Source organism: Helianthus annuus, chromosome 17 (genome assembly GCF_002127325.2).
Source record: "Helianthus annuus cultivar XRQ/B chromosome 17, HanXRQr2.0-SUNRISE, whole genome shotgun sequence".
In the NCBI taxonomy this organism is placed as follows: domain Eukaryota; kingdom Viridiplantae; phylum Streptophyta; class Magnoliopsida; order Asterales; family Asteraceae; genus Helianthus; species Helianthus annuus.
In genome coordinates, this window is record NC_035449.2 from 158,316,963 (window position 1) to 158,325,489 (window position 8,527).

General features: G+C 34.2%; 1 long non-coding RNA gene across 3 annotated transcripts; it reads left to right on the plus strand.

Annotated features, from left to right (window-relative positions):
- The first annotated feature begins 3,709 nt into the window (after positions 1 to 3,709).
- LOC110923054 lies at positions 3,710 to 6,554 on the plus strand. Of its 3 annotated transcripts, none has more exons than XR_002583673.2 (3): positions 3,710 to 3,889; positions 5,244 to 6,256; positions 6,334 to 6,554. It is a non-coding gene; the product is annotated as an uncharacterized LOC110923054 (long non-coding RNA). The 3 variants fall into 3 exon arrangements; XR_002583672.2 differs by having other exon boundaries at positions 3,711 to 3,889; positions 5,244 to 5,339; positions 5,638 to 6,554; XR_002583671.2 differs by having other exon boundaries at positions 3,711 to 3,889; positions 5,244 to 6,554.
- Positions 6,555 to 8,527: the final 1,973 nt, after the last annotated feature.

Below are 8,527 nucleotides of genomic sequence, written 5' to 3' on the forward strand. Positions count from 1 at the left end.
ATGTCCATTTCTTTCATGACCTATAGACCCAAAAATTATAATATTGATTAGCGTCTATGTTAAAAAATAACATTATAAATTGATTATACATGTAGAACTTACATCGATGACACACCAATAACAATAGAAAGCCTATATATAACACCATCACTTGTAATTCCACAAGTCTCGCCATTATATGATATTTCAATTATATTACCCCTACTAAATATAAAAGGTTTGTATTGTTAGAGTGAAGATACAGCTATATTTATATACACAAGTGAATATCATCTATTATGCATGTTCGCAAATATTGCCTAAATTAAAGCGTTATTTTTTGAGTTGTGATAAACAGGGATGAGACAATACCAAAGAATACCCCACTAAATTTGATAAAAAAAACACGTCAACTTTGAAACAAACTAATATTTGGAATGTGTTAAACACATTAATCTCTTATTCACACATAACTTGATACATTTCTGCTTCTCATAAATTGATTTACTTGTCACAAAGCTTTAGTGGGTGAAACCAATGAAAATGGTTTTTGTTAGAATTTAATAAGTTTATATCGGGAAGGCTAGAGATGGCCAAATCATTTTTTTGCAACATTTAGTGGTAGGCAATTTTTTTTAGATATTTCACATTTATTATATTTGGATTTTTTAGGAAACAATGATCAATAAAAATTACAATATTATCAATAATAATAATAATAATAATAATAATAATAATAATAATAATAATAATAATGCATTTTAATACTAATAATGCATTTTATTTTACTAACTACTAAGCGTTTATTCTTCCTCCGAAGAAATTTGGCCACGAACCAATGCATCATATGCTTCTTGTTCCTCGGTTAGTGGATGAGTTAATTCTTCATCCATCTCTTCGTCATGTATTCTTCCTTCAACAATTATTTCATCATCGAGACTCGAAATGTCTTGTATATGACCCACCGAGTTCAACTGATCCTTTGAGAAAATGTACATCTATACGTCCTCAGAAGTGAGCCTTTTCCTTATGTCCGTAAAACTCTGCCGCTTAAAGAAAAAAGCCGATTTTGAAGCTATAGTAGTAGAAGTTTGGATGGTTAGTAGGTCACAGGTCTAACGGCTAGGATGGAAATTGGGTTTCATTTCCTTTCCATCAAGTAAAAAGGTCAACAACTTATCGTGTTGTGCTTATAAAAGATGGTATATTTTTAGTTGCTTTATGCACTAGTTCAAGTTTTAATATTTATAATAATACCACCCCGTTTTGTAGACAAAATAAATATATATAAAACTTATAATTTACATATTGTTGAACTAGTAACTCACGAGTAGAATGGTTGTTTGAAATATGAACTATCTTCAAGAGCTTTAGTTACTATAAGAGATCGTTTAATATTAATAATAAAATATATTATATTTGACCATACTCCGTTTTAAATGAGACATAGGTTAAAACGAATATAAAATATGCTCGTTCTAATGACATATTCGTCGTTTTATAAAATGTCATATTTTAAAAATTATACGAGAAAAACGAGTAAAACAGCTGAATTAATTATAATATAATAATAATAATAATAAAACTTACATCTAACAATTGAAAATGTTGATACGTACGTACGTACATATAAATGAATGGTGGTGAATCTTTGTTAGGAAGTTATTATAAATAGTATTATATAACATGGGAGATGATCAAATAAGAAGTTTATTTTGGCTAGTAAGAATGTGAAGTAATGGAATTATGACATGTGGCAAAATTTAAAATAAAGGGGAATGATATTTTAGTCAATTTTATCCAATCTTCTCTCTTCTTCTCTCTGTAACTTCAAAACCCACCATTTTCAACACCCACAATCTTCAACTTTTTCTTCACTTTCTATCTCAGTAATCACTACATTATAGTGTGATTTTCATCACGAATCAATGATTCAAACATCCAATCAACGTGTTCTTCAACTTTATTGAAGAAACCTAGTTTAATTTCATACAATATCTCATTTTTTCCCGTGATTTTGAAGCGGATCACTCAATTCGTTCCATTCGATCGCTGATAAGTGTTTCTAGCATTCAAATATTGTCAATCGTTGAAGAAATCTAAAGAAATCAGCTTCGGTCTGTTGCAGCCCCCGACCTCACCCTGGGAGCGGGCGCCGCGAGCCTGACTGGTGGTATCGGTGTTTATTAAATTTGCAGCAGAATTAAAACATCAGGATCATAGTTAGGAAATAATTTCAGAGTTTACAAACACCAAACTTTTTATTTTAAACAAATGAGCTAAAACCAGTATTTCATTTATAATGTATTTATAGGGATAAACCCTAGTTGCTGAAAACATAATTTCTTTTTTTATTTAGGTAACTTATAGCCACTTTCTTTAAGACTTTAGTGCTCCATAGCTGACTTCTAATAGCTTCACATCAAGTTACCTAAAACGCGTTTTAAAAATATTCTATCAGCAAGAAATACTGGCAAGTTCATTCCATTTTATAAATATACATTGTTATATCTTACAACATCAAGAGTTTTTACATTTGGTTATATCTTAACAATTTCTCAAACAATATTGCTACTGGGGCACAATTCCCCCATGCTTGTGGTCATGCTACTATTGGCTAATTCTTTGTCCAATAGTAACGAGTGTCAAGTAATGTATACAAAACCCCACATACCGACAGTAATTGCAGAATACAAAAACTTAATAACTGTAATTATAACTTGATAAACATTTAGGGTTTTGTAAAGCATTTTAAGTAAAATGGCTCACAATAATGTGAGAAAAAGGAGAATGACTCACTTTGTAAACTTAGGTTTTTCTATATACTTCCTGGAATATTTTCGGATAATTTTCTTGAGTTCCTATTAAAAATATACAATGCACACGTGTTAGTATAATAATCCAATTCAACTTTATCAATACTTCACGAGACAGAACCCCAACTTAGTTTACAAAGCATAGCCTTTATCAGACAACGCTTTGGCATTAGTTGCTGGGCTCAAGATCAATCAGACAGGGTATCGAATCAACGATCAGGGGTTAAAACACTTACAACGGGGTAGAGCTTCGTGATATTAGGGGTATTTTGGGTATAATTTTCGAGTTATATAGCTTGAGAGAGAAAGAGAATTGAACGAATTTTGAAGTGCAGACTGAAGCTCAATTTATACGTGAAATTTGACCCGGTCGTGCCCCGTGACGGCCTGATGCTCTGCCTCTCGCGGCCCGCGAGGATCTCCTAGCTAGGTTTAGGGCTGACCAGTCATCAGTGTAGGTGCGCCACGTGTACGACACGTGTCGTTAAGGGTGTCCGGCAAGTTACAACCTCTCGCGCCCCACGACGGGATTGTACTTCGTCTGTCGCGGCCCGCGACGGTGTAACACCGCAAAACTCGAATATTAAATTCGAGTAACTCGTTTCCATATGAGTATATCATGAAATAAAATACTAGGCTAACACCCCATTTCAGATGAAGTTATAAAATATTATTTTATAATTCGTTGGGAATTATTAATGAGGGAAAATAACTTATTGGGTAGCATCATATTGTAATGGAATGTATTCTGGTAATATATGTCGATAAATATGATGGGTTCGGTTCCGGGAAATACGGCTACCTCATATTGTGACTCGCCCGAACTTGAAGGGCCATTGTTATAAAAATCAAACTTGAGGGGAGTATTATGTAAATAACCAAAGTCCAATGTATAAAATCCCCTTTTTGGCTCATTTTGGGCAGAATTTCTCTCAAGTGAGAGAGAGAAATAAGAGAGAGAGAGAGAGAACTAGAGAAAGAGGGGTGGCCGGTGGCGGTATTTGGCGGCGATTCGCGGTGGCCGGTGGTGGCCGGAGGTGGTCGGACTTGTGAGATTCAACCTGGAACCAATTATCGATGCTACGAACGCAATGGTAAGCTCCGATTTCCCTAAATCACTGTTTAAAGTTGTTAAAACTGTATAAATCAAATCTGTCCAGAATGTGATTCTATAACCCAGTTACAAATAATCGAACGATCTGCGAAATCTAACCGTTGGATCATCTTGATTTTTGTATACAAGTCTTATAACATATATATCATCACTTTGAACGGTGGAAATGTAAAATAGAGCTGTTAAACTCGAGATTTATAATCGTTTTCATAGCAGCTCGTATCTGCGTTTTTATAAAAACACAGCCCCTTAGAATCGATTTTCCCGGAGATCCGACCGTTGGATTGAGCTGAAATTTTGACTGTAGCTTTCTGGCATATGGGTCTTTAATATCTCCAAAGGAAATTCCGATCAGAGGTCGGGAACTATAGTTTTGAAGCTGAACTGTTTATAACGAAATTCTTGTACGAAAATAAGGAAGTTGAGGGTATTGTATGGATGGTCTCATGGTATTGCAGGTGCAATCCGTGACTAGAGAAATGTTCATAATTCTTGATGTTATGAACTAGGAGGTAGGCAAAAGATACTTGTACAATGTGCTTAGAGAATAGTATGCACATCAAGTGTTCGAGGAAATGTCTAAGTGAAGTTAGAAGGTGAATTTGTATGAAATAACTTGGTGAATAGGTATAAAATGTGATAATGATATAATTGTTATTAAACTTATATGAGGAAGGTGTAATTGATTGAACTTATGTGGGTAATCTTGCTTATTTCTTGATTGTGTAGAATTATGCATTAGTAGTTGTACTATATGCTTTGAAGGTGTGATGCACACCATACATGAGATTATTTGCTTGATTATGATTAGTAAATGACCAAGTACTAATTATGAAATGTGTGGACTTACTAACAAGTAAAGATGGTAAAATTATGTTAAATTGGATAACTTTCAATGTAGACCTTGATTGTAGGATCATGAAGGTATATGTGTGCATATAACTAGGTGATCGTGTAGTCGTATGTACTACACAACATGATTATGAAATGTGCATGACGTTGTTATTATGGTCTACCATATCGATATAAGTGTGTGTTCATAAGTTGGAAGTCATATGCTAAGAAGGTTGACTTTCTAAAAGTCAACAATGTATCATAGCATGGCTAGGAATTTTGACATAAATGTAAGATTTGGGGGATCGTACGACATGTGTTAGTCAGATTATGTCTTATGTATGATAACGTATTGGAATTCGTTGATGTTGAATAATGTGATTATCGGTTCATGTCTTATGCATATTAATGATTGACTAATAAACGTCAATGTAACTAAGGATTCGATATGAAAGTATTATGAATGAATATGCATGCTAACTATGTTGTGCATATGATAGAATGAGAGGATAGGAATCACATTAGCATGGACTCAAACGCGGAAGGGTACGGGTCAAGAAGATGCAAGGAAACAAACACGAACACAGACGCTTGAGGTAAGTGACTACCGAACTCACTTATTAATTTATTTAAATGAAGTTAGATATGCTTATTATTGGGGAATCATAAAAGGATGAGAATGTAGTAGTCGTATGAAAGTAAGAATGACGGAATTTGATCATATGTAGTTAATTATGTTTGAAATCATATAGAATAAGCAAACGGGTCACAAATACGAAAGTGATTAACCAAGTTGTGAAAATTGGATGTTGGCAAATGAGAATTAGAATAGGAATGATTTGGGGACTTAGGAAAATGTTTATTCATGTTTTCTCGTTTCTCTTTGTTTCCAAGGCCCGGTTAAACTTCCTAAAGGTACCCCAAGCCGACGATAGAGTTTTGCGGGGTAGAAGTAAGGACGGAACCCGTACGGGAGCTTGCGCGAATATGTAGCATGTATGTTGGTGTGTGTAAATGTGGATTTCATTATGTGTATGAGTGATTCTCGTAGGAAGGATTATACTTGGATATAACACACGTGTGAATGGACGTAACTAGTACATAAGCATGTTTATATACGGAAAATGGTATGCCTAACAAAGTATGGTGCTTGAAAGAAATTAAATGGATGTGATTGTATGTGTGTATATAAATAAGAATTCATAGTAAGTGTATGTAGTACGAATTTATAGGTGTATACGTGTGTATGGGAAACGTAAGTATGTACTCGGATATATGTATGTGTACGTATGTGATGTAATCTAATGAATGTAGATTAATAGAATGTGTTTATGTGAAGTTATGGGTTGCTATATGTTTAAAGGTACACGTTGCTAATCATGTTATCGTTGAGAATGAAATGAAAAGTGCAGGTATGATAACGTTGGGTCCAAGTGAATTGATGTCAGGAACTAGTGGATGAGTTTGGAAGGATGATCGAACAAGATATCTTGCGTCGTTAGAATGCAATATGGTCATTTAGCTATGTGTTTATTATATAAGTATAATGTCACCATTTACTAATGTGTTGGTTGTTTATGGTGACTGTAGGTTACACTGATCATTACCATTTATCACGAAGGACAAGGGGGCAAAGATCGAGTTATAGAACATGGATTGTACGGAAGGATGGTCACTTAGTTTGTATTCGCATGTTATATTTGGTACATTAATTAAAGATGAATGATGTAATTCTTTTAAAGGAATCGTTTTAAATGGTTTTCAAGTATGTTAGATTATTTAAAAAGAAAGAAATTTTGAAGTTCATTTTCCGCTGCGTCGTTTTGGGTCAAAATGCTTATAGGGTCTTACAGACGGGCATAAAATCGTTAATTTTTTTATTTTTCAATTAAAATAATGTTATACGGGTTTGGTTTTTTGATTATGGAGCGTTTTAGGGCATTTTTGAGGGTTGTTATATCCTCCCTACCTTGTTTTAAATCTCGTCCTCGAGATTTACTCTGCATTAAGCTACGAGTTGCAAATTTCATTGCTTTTATCATAGCCGACCCGGATTCCCAGCCTAACAGTCATGGTTCGGTACCTGCAATTTAGTGTTTTGAAAATACGTCAGCTTTCGCTGATAAATACAATTAACTGACTCATTTTGAAAATATTTTTTCAAAAATGATTTTAGTACATATAGAAAACCCGTAGGTAATCATTTAATATTTATTGGAATTTAATCTTGTCACCAGATTTACATATTTGTCATACATTTAGAACCAGATATCAAATCCGGTCATTTTTAGTGTTATAATGATTAAAGTACACACCAAAGTTGGATAACGTGTCTTACAGTTGGTATGCCTACCCCGACACGTTATCCTGTATGGCCATAACAGTTCATGAGTCGGGACGCCTGGATACGGTACCAATAACCCCCGAATGTTTCAGTTATCAAATATAACAGATTAAACCAGGTTCTTACATTTATGAGCAATCATAGGCGGCTCATTTATGTAATACCCACTCCAAGTGGCATATTCGCCATACCCCAAGTTTAAAAGCTAAAATAAGTTAGGAGTATTTACCTTTTTGCTAGCTTCCAACCGTTATCGGTTTTCAAATATAGTAAAAGATGTAAAGACAAAGTATTAAAAGCAAGCCCGATTATCTGGGGGGCTCTATAGTCCGGAATGAACAGATTTAGCTCTCTGTTAGAATGTATACGGGTCATAGGTTAGTTCCTTTGACACGACCCGTTACATAAGAATGAGATTAATCGCTAGATTTAGCGTAACTTGATTTGAATGTGGTTTATACTTATCCGAGTGTAAGGACTCATTGGATAATGGTAATTTAACCAACATTCTGATTTGGATATGTTTTAAAAGGTTTTGACCCGTTACGCCTAGTTTATGCGAACTAGGTTCACATAACTAGTTATGCGCATAAAAGCGGGTTCGGAAGGTCGGATGGGCTAATGACAAGTCTTAGTTAGTATCAAAATACATTCTTAGTTGAAGTATACACTGATATAAAGTCAGATTACAAGTTCATTTTAGTTCAGAATCATTCTTTTGGTTTATTTGACCACTTAACGGCATTGTGGTCATTTATGAATATAATTTCAAGACTTGTCGATAAACCTATCAAACGAACTGGCCATGTAGCATAATTTCGGTGAGTTATACTTAACAATAAAATGGTCCTAAAGCAACTTTAAAACAAGCCTAAACGTTGACCAAACGGGTCTGAATCAAAAGTCAAAGCAAAAGTCAAACTGCTTGACTTTTAACATAGAATAAGACCCTAAACTGAATTGGACAAGTTGAGCATGTTATAATCAGTTAATATTAGTTATAACACCTGTATAAGTGATAAAACAACTGAGTTTTAATTTATAGAACTCATTTATGCATTTTAGTCAAAAATTCAACTTTTGCGAAAAAAATGCTTAACTTACAATTTGACTAGTAAACGTGGTTGTCCGAAGGTATGATCATAGAGGGATCATACCAACGTTATTACGATCAGTAGTAAAGTTCGGACCGAACTTTACTTTGACCGAAATGGTCAGAAGCTAAAGTTAAACAGAAAGTCAACTATTTGACTTTTAGCTTAAAGATAACTAAATAAATGAAATTGCACTAAAGTAAACACTTACTTGGAAGTGTTTGGCAGAAAAGAACTTGAGAGAGGAGTCCTCCTGAGGAATACACCAAGAAATGTTAGAGAAGAAGATGAATGAGCAAGTAAATTGGTTGATTATGAGGTCTATTTGTACTTGGAGATATTGAAC